This window comes from Citrus sinensis, chromosome 2, assembly GCF_022201045.2.
Source record: "Citrus sinensis cultivar Valencia sweet orange chromosome 2, DVS_A1.0, whole genome shotgun sequence".
NCBI classification, from domain to species: domain Eukaryota; kingdom Viridiplantae; phylum Streptophyta; class Magnoliopsida; order Sapindales; family Rutaceae; genus Citrus; species Citrus sinensis.
In genome coordinates, this window is record NC_068557.1 from 23955933 (window position 1) to 23967579 (window position 11647).

Sequence of the window (11647 nt, forward strand, 5' to 3'; positions counted from 1 at the left end):
TTCTTTTAACATATCATAGGTTATAATTACATATTGTTACAAAGACTATTTCGAGTATGTGTATGTATATATACACATATAACTGTTTTAATTTGAAGTTTTAAAAGTACGGAAAAATCCTTAAGTTTTAAATCTCTTAAACTCTACAATTTTAAAATTTTTTCAAACTTTTTTCGTATTTTAAAATCATGAATTAAAAAATTACTCTATACATAGTTGTGATATTAACTTTGAATATAGAAGAAGAAAATAAATTACACGAATATATTAGAGAAAGATTTGAAATATCAAACTCCATGATAAACTATTAATTGTCGATTCAAATAATGGATAAGAAGAATGTGAATTTTCTTCTAATGTTGGAGCAGAATTTGGTGAAGTTTGATGGTCAAACAGCAGAAAGTAGAATTAGGCTATTCGTTAGAAAATTCTGTTTAAATAGGTATGACCAACCATTTGAATAGGAGTAACGGGTGGACGGCAATTTTTATTTATTTATTTATTTATTTATCTTTTTTCTGTTTCATTGGAAGCTTCGCTTATCTTATCCCAGTTTTAAGATTTACTAATGAAATTAAAGAAAAAATAAATAAATGAATGAATCAATTGCATGATGATTTAATGTTGCACAATTTATTATTCATTTTTAATGATCTTAAATACGCATATCACGGTTACATTGATTTTCAAAAACAATTAATTAATATTTATGATTTTTAATTTAGTTTAAAAAGGGGTATAAATCTTTTCTTGATAATATCCTTATTTATCAAAATTATATGATTGATTTTTTAGGATTCATTGTTTATTTTAATTTTATAACTATTTCTAGATCTTAAAATGTGAAAGGCAGTCCATATTTTACTTCTGAAAATTTCAACATTCAAAGTCGCGAGGTGTACTACTAATAGAGGCACACCACAAATCAAAGCGGTCTTCTTTTCTCCACATTAGCATTTGACGAAAACGACTCTTTTTCTGGATGCTTATCACATGTTTGTTTGATATTAATTTTTTTTCTTTGCTACGAGGGCTGTGTTTTCTATTTTTGTCAATTATATAGGTATACTAAAATATATTTAAAAAAATGTAAATTTTAATATATTAGAGATTGTATTTTTTTATTTGTTAATATTTTTTTAAAGTAATATTATTTTTATTTTAGTAAAATAAGAATGTTCACTAATGAAATATATATATATATATATATATATATATGAGAAACATGTGGTGCAACTGTGGTACCGTGTCACAGTCAGCCGTTGGATATCAGTGGACCCCACCAATTCAAGTACATCCAACGGCTGGATGCAACTGTGGCACGATACCATAATTATACCATAGCCTGATCATAAAATTATATTTTTTTTTCTGTTATTATAATAAAAATATATATTTTTTATATGTTCTCGCTATATATATGTATATAGAGAAATGTTTTAATATAAAATTTTAAAGTATAAGAAAATTCAAGAAAACTTTATATATATAATTTTGATCGTTGTTGGTTCGGACTTAACAGATGCATGATTATCCTTTTTTTTTTTTTTTTTTGAGTCTTATCACATGCGTGAAGCATTAGAACAGATATGTGCCACGTGGTGCATTTATATTCGATCAATCGACCACATGTTGTGTTCTATCGTTTTTTTTATTGCATCCCGGGAGTTTCGAACGTTTCAAGGCAAAATCAGCTCCTGACGTGTCCCCATTTAAAGCAGCAAAAATTATCAAGTCTTTTGATTTTGGATTTTTAATAAATCATACGTTTTCCTTAGCGTTAGCAAACGTAAACCCAACTGTATTTTCCATTTTTTCGAAAGTTGCCAACTTATTTTGTCGCTCATCTTGTATTTGATGATCCTTGATTTACAAAAGATATCATATAATCTTCCAATTGTTTTGGCACATCCTTCAATTAACAATCGTTGTACAAATTAAAGAAGCTTTCTCTGGTTCTTGATTTCTTGCAATCATTGTGTAACCGATTAAAAAAAGTAATTGCTGCAACACAAGGAAGGATAAATCATTCTATCGTGTGAGGCAAGCTATTTTTTAAAAGGATTACTTGTTAAGCCACGCAGGCTACAATAAAAACATATATATATATATATATATATATAAAGGTTTCCAAAGTTACTTTTTTTTTTTTCCCACCTTTCGCCTTTTCACCAAATGAAGTTGGTGTAGTCATCATGAAATGATTTCATATATATGTATATGATCAATTTTACCATGTGTTTACGATTGCTTTACTCCTACAAGAAAATGATATAAATTGTTCGTATTTTTTTAGAGATGCGGACGGTAACTTACTCTATGTAAATTATTAAAAAGTACTTGATAAAAATCTCTAAGCTATGGTGCATAGACTTCATGACAATTTTATCCTTGTAGTAATTTTTCATTTAAAAATTTAGCACCAGCTATTTAAAAAGAAGTTTAACGGAAGTTTTTAATTACTGGCGTGTATTGGTATAATAAATTCATCATCAACTGGATTTACCTCTAAATACTTTTTTTTAAAATTAATATTTAAAAAAAAAACTCAAACTCATCCTAAAGAATGAGTAAAGATTACTGCTCAAGTCTCAACCTAAGAAAAATTTGTTAAGCGATTACTTTGAACATGTGAAAATGGGAAGCAACTCTACTAAGAGTTATCGTTAAGTCTATGAATATTTATGAAGACATGAAAAAGATTTTCTATGAGAAACTTTCCTGATCTCACTCCATATTGAGGAATATCCATATTGTCATGGTTGGGCTGAAAGAAGCTTGAAAAAGGTCATTCAATTAGAGGAAGAAGGAGAAGATGAAGCTCGTTCATCATATTTTTTAAGTAGGGATGGTAAACTGTGGGTTTGGGTTGGACTTTTTCAAGTCCACACCCAAGCTCATGTTATTGGTAACACGTTCAAACTCTGTGAAAATTTGTTTAAATTTAGACGGATCAGGTCTTGATGGGTTGGGCTGGGCTTGGGCTCCCATAAAATTTTAAATAAAATTTTAATAAAATAAAGATTAAGAAACACTAAAATTAAAGATGATTATTCAATATATAATAATTTAATACACAAAATACTAACAACACAACATAATAAAAAAAAAATTCAATCAGTTGGAATTGACTATTTTCTTTTTCTCTTTTTTATTAATTTAAGTTTCTTTTTTTAATTTATAAATTATAAAGTCTGAGCTCTTTTTTTATAAATCCTTAACCAAATTCATATACAAGAGGCTTTAAAATTTTTAACCCATGTCTAGGCCTCATGCGAAGGGCTTAGCCAAAAAACTCGCGGGCTTGAGACCGACTGGCTCAAACATTTTTATCTATTCTCTTTTCAAGTACTATGTGATCCTCCATTCCAAATAAACTCAATGATTCCCCCAAAACTTGAATCCACTTTTGATTATGAACGTTACATTCATTAGTGTCAAAACTTGATTACTTGAAAAAGTAATCCACTTGCAAATAAACTCTTGGAAGCTTGTACTTATTTTACTTGAAATTTTTGAATTACAATAATCTAATATTGAGACGTGGGAATCGATCTTCTAACCTTTTCATTTGCATTAATTCAACAGAAATTTTTTTTTTTAATATTTTTTATATTCTCAATTCAAGTAAAACAAAATTTAAGTTACTAAATTGAAAATAAATAAATAATTGAATTAGTGGTTTCTCATTTTTTTTAATCATTCAATTATTTTAAATGTATGTTTATTTGTTATTCTTATAATTATAGCATAATGACAATTTAATTTTTTCCCACTTCACAGCGGTATTCAAACCACACACCTTCTATTTCTGCTAAATATGCTCATTCTGATTAAGTGATTCTTGTTCTTTATTATTATTCATTGAATATGGTTTAGATTAAAAATACAAAATTGTGTCTTTGATCTGTAAAGAAATACAGAGAATGTAGAAATTGTGAATTCGAATTTTCAATAGCACACACAAATAAAGGCCAAAAGAATTGAGGGGTAGTCGTCAAAACCCAACAACTTGTGTAATTTTCAAAAACCACAAGACGGCTTTTTTATTGTAAATTTATCATAGTTTTTCTGCAAACCTTGAACATGTTACTCGGAAGGAAGTTGCAGAAATACCAGGGCTTGGTTCGCCACAAAGTCGTACTCTGAGGATTTTTTTAAAGTATGGGTTCTTATATATATTAATACTAAGAAAGAGAACCGCACTTCGCATGACTTTGAAAAAAGAATATAATATTATCATTTGTTTCTTATTCTACTTTTAAAGATTTATTTTATTCGATTAAGAGGTAAGACTTCCAAAAAAAATGAAAAAATAAAGCAAAGCTAAAAGAAAAAAAAGACTTTTTTAATTATTTAAAATTGCAATAACTAAATTAACACCACGGAAATAGAAGTGCCATAGATGCACCTTGTCTAAGCCAAAATCTTGGAAACCTGAGGCTGATCGCGAGGCCACCTGGAGAAGGAGCAAAAGATGCATCACAGTATCCTCTCAGTATGTTCTATTTTTCGGCAGTGAATCCGAGAGAGGTGAGCATTGCAGGCCAGCAATTACGGGTGATGATATCAATAGCACGGCAACAGTCAAGGCCAATATCAGCTTAGTTATTAAGAAAGAATATAACAATCTCATTTGAGCATGATTTTAGCTCCATTAACACGTTCCAGCACTCCGTTAGGCCTCCGCTAGCTTCAAGTCTTGTTGCAAGATCGTAGCTTGGTTTTATATTGTTGTTGAGGCGATCATTCTTGTTGGTTGTTTTTGCAATATTTGCCATGATCAGGCAAGTGAGGGCCAAAATGAAAAACACATATTTTAGAGACATTGCTATTTTCTGTTCTTTTATGTTGTGTTTATGTTTACGTGAGATATCATATTTTTTGTTGCTATTTATAAATTAAGGCGAGGCAGAGGAGAAGAGTGATTAAAACTGTTTATAAATTATTGCTTAATTTATATCAAGAAGGTTTCAATTAGAGAAGATAGTGGGTCTTTTGATGAACTGTTACATATTGATTGTGTAATAACAATCAAATTAATTATGAGAAGATGAAAAGCCAAATCTGGAAAAAAAATTCTCTACTTATTAGATAATGTAGAATATATAAAGATGAGAAATAGTGATACCACATCAACTCTTATAGTTCCAACTTTATATTATTATATAGATAGACATAGGCGTAATTAGGTAATCTTTAGTTTCTTGTTAAGACTTAAGGAATTGATGGGAATCTCCGAATTTGCATATTCACTCCGTGTAGATTCAGCAATGGAATTGATGGTCAGGGAATAAAGTTTCCCAAGATTTGTAAATTTTTCTACAGATTGCTAGTTGTTTTGTTTTTGTTTTATTGAATTATCATCAAATTATTACTTTATGTCGTCTTTCAACAAGGTGTAAAGGAACGTGATTAAACTGATCTGGAAACCGTAGCTACGGGAGCCGGCCTTTTTTTACTACCTTGAGGCAATTAGCATATGTTTTAGTATTTGACGAAACAGAAATGTTATTTGAGTTTTCTGGTAGAAGAAATTAGGTTTCTGAATAACGATAAGTTTTATTGAAAAGTTTGAATGAATAAAATTAGGGTTTGAGCCTCTTGTATAACAAGTTTAAATAACGCGAATTTATTAAAATAGGTAAATCCAAAATCTAATATAATAATTAAAATTTTCTAATCAAAACAAGAAAAGGAAAACAAACGACATTGGAGCCTGAGTTTTAGAAGAAAAAAGATAAAAATCCTAAAAAAAAAAGAAAAAATAGAAAAAAAAAATCTTAAAACTGAAAAATGACCAGGAAAAAAATAAAATTTTCAGTTCGACCATAGGGCAACACGGCTTAGGCGGTTTTGGTTTTTGTTCACCTCGTCTTAAATTTCGAAACATATATATTATACGCTGAAAACGAACACTTATAGTTCGAGTTATGGCCATTGAAAGGTACATTGCTCGCGACACGCAACATCGTAATTAAAACTTTTAATTCTAGAATTGGTCCCCAACTCTCCAAAGTGTGTACATGGCAGGGTGAATTGGGCAAATGGAATTTTCTTGGAAGCAAATTGGTACGTTTTATGAAGGGCACATGTCTCCTTTGCGTATGATTGAACAATTTGAAACATGGCCTGGGAAAAATTTCAGGCAAAGATTACGGGCGCGATGATCTTGTCAAACTCACTGCAATATTTATGTGCTGTGTGCATGTCCATAGTTTCTAGCCCATTTGTGTTGATTTATATGGGGACATATCGTTGTTTAGGTGACGGTGGCTGAAGGCTATACGTGTTTGCAAGGATTGGCGGATGATTGAAGCCTTGGAAAAATTAGTTGAAGGACTTGCCGCTGCAAAGAAACAGGACGTAGATGTTGTATACAGTCTTGTTCCTTAAGCTAACGTATATCCTCAGATATATTTTTCGATAATTATTTGACCTCCGTTGTCCCTCGACATAATTTGATGTTGCTTCATTTCAGCCTCCAGCAAGTTCAGGGCAGGATTATGAAACTGAACTTATTGTCGGATCCCATGAGCATGGAATCGATATTCAACCGGATAGTAGCAATGTTAATCATAGGACTTATGGCTGGAACCGAAAGGTTAGCTACAGTAAATATTTCTTAATCAGTTTATTGTGTCTAACGTACGTATCTAATGGATTTACATATATATAGAGGTTTTTGTAGATTTGAACTTTGTAATCAGCAACTTCATCCTAGAGCTCACATCGGCTGTTCTGGACCAAATTTCATCAGACCATACGCCTCGTTATGCCCTATTTGCTCTGCTAATTTTACTCGTAGCCTTGCTTATATGCAATGTTGAGCTTGTTTATAAAGGCCGCTAGGAAAAGGTGACATAAATATAAAATATGTTAACAATTAAAAACCCAGTCCATTCCAGATAAGCAGGCTGAATTACGAGTACATATGTTGGGTATAAGCTTTTGGCCCATCCTTGTTTTCGGTAAAGACAAAATATTCGATGAAGCCGAGCCCATTTGAAATATCCACCTATTTGAAGCCGTTTCAGGAAGTGGCTGAATGATTATTATTATGATTTTCAAGAACATATTTACTCGTAATCTTTAAAAAAAAAAAAAAAAACTTTCAACAACACATCATGTTGTCAAATAAGAAACCTATGAAAAATAATGCTTTACAACAAAACTTCTATAGAAGTATGAATATTATTTTCAACAACACATCATTTTGCCGGAACAATAACATAATTGTGAACATGACGCATGAGCCGCAATTGTATCCCACAAATTCCATTTTGCTTCCCACTCTTTAATTTCTTTTGTCAGCAATCGTTCTGGTATTAGCCCAAATCATTGAAAGTGCGTTCGGTGGTAATTAATAAGCCCTGTACAAAGCATGATGATGAATTGATGATCACTATATCAAGACCAATTCTGTGCCGCATAAGCTCCCTTATCTTCAAAAATCAAAAGTGGGTTTACAATATTTGCATAGACGACTTTTTGAGTTCATATCAGTTCAGTGCAAAGATGACACAGCAAGCACATCCAAAGGAAACCCACTTGACCACCCACAGGATAAAGACGTCTGTATTTGCTGCGCCAGCTGAAATTGTTTGCTCATCTGCACCATTTTAGAAGTCTTCCATCGTCACCTACGCAGAGTCCATCCATGCAAGAATATAATTGAAATAAATAAACAAATTAATAAATGTCAGATTATTTTGTATCTTTGTGGTTATATATACATAAATAACAAAATTATCTACATATATAAGAAAATGCTTTTTTGCGATGAGATGAGAGAGATATTATTCGATGGAAGTATCTTTCAATATGAAAAATAAAGTTTAGGGTAAACTTCATAATACTATAATTTTTAAAATAATTGTTATTAGCAGTAAATTTTTAAAAAAATGTACTAAATACTAAAATTAGTTTTTAACTTTTTTGAATCACTTTTGAGCATCCCAAAAGTAATTTTGAATGGACCCTTAATTTAGAATCAAATATAATTAATTTATGAGATAATAAGAAAATTGCTTGAGTGAAAGAAAAACTTTCGGTATTTTCCACATAATTCTTGCTTTAAAAAAAATCACATATTTAAATTAGATTAATTTCAATGTTAACGACCATTTTTGTGTTAATTTATAAATTGATACTGGCTAATTTCTAAATTTCATGCCCAACCTTTTTTTTTGGCTTGTGACAACCAATGGACCATAACTTTTCTAGAATCTAGAATTTCTTCGATACACAACTTCGTTACTAATCCATTTCTATTTAAGTGAGTCATTGCAGCACCAATCATGATTCATGACCTTTTTTTTTTTTTTGCCTAAGTATAAGCCGTGTAATACTGGAATTGCCCTTATTCTTTTAATAGAAAATTCGTTCTAGTCTTCATATGAAATTAAAAAAAGGGGAAGGTGGTCATCAACTCACATAGTATTAGTTGAAAAATGAAAATGATTCGTTGGATCAAGACTTTCAGACGAGCTATCGCAGTTAACAAATTATCTCATCTTAGATTAAAAAAAATACATACATATATAAATATATATGCGACCAAATTAATTTGAAATAGAATAATAGTACATAAAAGCTAACGTTGTAATAGAAAACTATAAAACATGAGAAAGTTTGCTGTTCATCGAGTTGCCAGAAGAATTTTTCTTTTCTTATTTCTGTTGTCAAATGTGAAAATGAGCTTTAAAAAACAATACATCAAACAACCGTTTTTTAAATAAAAAAACTGATAGCATAAATCTTAACAGCCATACCCACTTATAGATTATACACATATAAGTTAGAAAAAATTTTCGACCATGCATGTGCAAAGGGAATCTAAAATCTAAAATCTCAAATTTTCTAATGTATGTTCATCTTTTTTTTTTGGTTTTGACCACGAGGTATTTTGGGGAGGGCCCCAACTGTGAGAGGCACCTTTAAGTCCGTACCATAACTCAGACTAGAAGTCCCCGCTCGAACCGAGAGGCACCATAATTAATGATTGTTCATCTTTTATTGCTCAACCAACTACTAAAATTAATTTCTTAATTATTTACATTTTTTTTTTCAATTCTTAGATGCACCATAATTAATTAGGTGAATGCAATAAATATTTTAATTATGCACATGGTCCTGCCATGGGACCTTACTTTAATTGGAGTCCTCAATCAAATAAACCTATTCAATTTCGCCAGGCCCTGGCTAGCCCGCCTCTCTCTCCGCTACACAAGAACATTATTGTTAATGATAAAATATTTCCTCCCTCCAACCCCCTCCAAACAAAACCCTAAAAAGAAGTACAAACTATCCCTTGAATATGATCATTCATTTTTTGGCCATGTGTGTGTATATAAAAGAATAGTAAACTTATATTTTCCTAAGAAAAAATATTTGAATTAGGGTAACGTTATTCAAGCCAACAGCAAGGGAGAGACAAAAAATAAACAATACAAAGCACATGGAGCTGCTATCAAAGAAAATTGTATGTTGGATGATCAACTGCTCCATCATTAATTTTGTTATAATTAGAAGCGTCTACTTCTAGTATTGTTCTAAAATTATTACTTCTTAAAAGAAAACAAACAAGAGAGACGCAAAGAAACAGAATAAATTCTCATGAAGTGGGCGCAGCAATGCATGTATTCTTTTTTAACACTCCATGTGATTTGTGTCCGACCATTTCAAAGCACACAACAGCCAAGTCTTCCATTGAGGGCGACAAATCTTGGGTTTATTTTGTTTTTAAAACTCAGAGACAAATTTTTTATACTTTGTTCCCATATGACTTCTTCGAAGAAGTTGGTAACTGGTGAGGAAAAATAAAATTTTAAAGGATTTGCTTCTTAGAAGTAGTGGAGGCAAATTAAGACAAAGAAACAAGTCCAAATATTTGGAGTATCATGATTTGCTTCACATATGCATTTCTAATCGAATCTAAATATTCACTCAATGATTCAAGGGGAAGAGAGAGAGAAATCTGATCAGTTTGAGTAACGTCGGTGCCAGTAGATGGTAGCGCCTTAACTGGAAATCTACGGGGGCCGAAACGTCAGAAAAGTAAAGTTCTTGGGGTTAAAGTCTAAAACAAATAATATAAATTGGGAAGTAAAATGTTAACGTTTGAAGCTTTTGGGGCAATAGTATTAAAAAGAAAAGACCTATTCTGTAACCTAATATCCATTTCTTTTCGGGGGGGAAAAATGGGCCTAGGTTGCTAAGGCCCATCCACTGACGTGGTTCGAACGTAGCTCGCTTTTTTATTTATTTTTTTATTTATTTGGATATGTGTAGTTCGCGTTAGTCGTCACTGATAAAAGTGATATCTATTAAACTCATTCTTGGCAGTGTTAGTTTTTAAGATACTTCTTAACAATGTTAGATTTTAAGATACTGCTGTCCATATAATTAAGATACTAAATATGATTTGAAAATATAATAAAAAATGTAACTTCAATACAAAACAATATTTTAATACAGTAAAATGCAGGTCAAATATATATATAAAATACAATCTCTATATTAGAGATGGCAAAATCCGAGGCTGGCCGCAAAGATTCGGAAGATTTTTATCTGAAAAAATTTAGATTCGCCCATTAAAAAATACGGACCCGGATGCTAAAATTGAAGATCCGTGCATATCGGAATCCGAATGCAAGTGCATCTGAAAAATAAGATATCTGAATCTACATTATTTTTTAATTAAATTATTTACCAAGTTAAATTTAAATGAAAAAATATGTAAGTTAAATGTGTGGATTTGTGGTGGTTTTTAATGGAATCTATTTGGATTTGTGGTTTTTTATTTGTGGATTTGTGGTGGTGTTAAACTTAGATTTATGTTATCTTTTTGTTTGATTTATTTTGTGGTACTTTTATTTATAGATTTATGGTGTTGTTATATATTATTCTAGCTGTTGAATTATTCATTGTTGAATTATTCATTGTTGAATTATGATTGGATTTTTTTATTTGTTATGTAAATTTGTTGAATTTTAAATTAGATTTAAATTTAGTATGTTGATTTAAACATTTGAAAAATCCACCTACAATAATTACCTGTATTCAGCTACATATTTTTTTTTACAGGTCCATATACAGATGCTGATCTCAAAATATTAATCCGCATCCAAATTTGGATTTTACCATCCTTACCTAGAGATGTGAGATTGATTTCCAAACCTAAACTACTGTAGGGGGAATATACATTGCCCCTGTAATTTGAGAGATCGATGCATTGCAAGTGGCGGAGAAAAGTATTTTTGATTTTGGTTCTAGAGTCTAGAGATGCTTCGCATTGCGGTCAATTATGATCAACCAATCTAATACTCTGGGGCTAACCGGTCGGTTCACTATATATGACTCACCGTTGAAAAATAAAAATAAAAATTGGACGCGTGTGAACTCGTAGTTAGAATTAGAAATAAAATAATAAGAGTTATAATACATTTAGGGAAAAAAAGATAGACTCTTTGCACTGTAGATATCTTATCAAAGCTTGTACGAGTAAATAAAATTAGGGGTGGGTGGGTATTAATGGTTTTGGTTAGATTTTACCCAAAAATTGAATCGAACTGGACTGCATCAATTCAAGAATTTATGAAGTGGATGTGAAATTAAATTTAAGAACTGAATCGAATTGATTTGG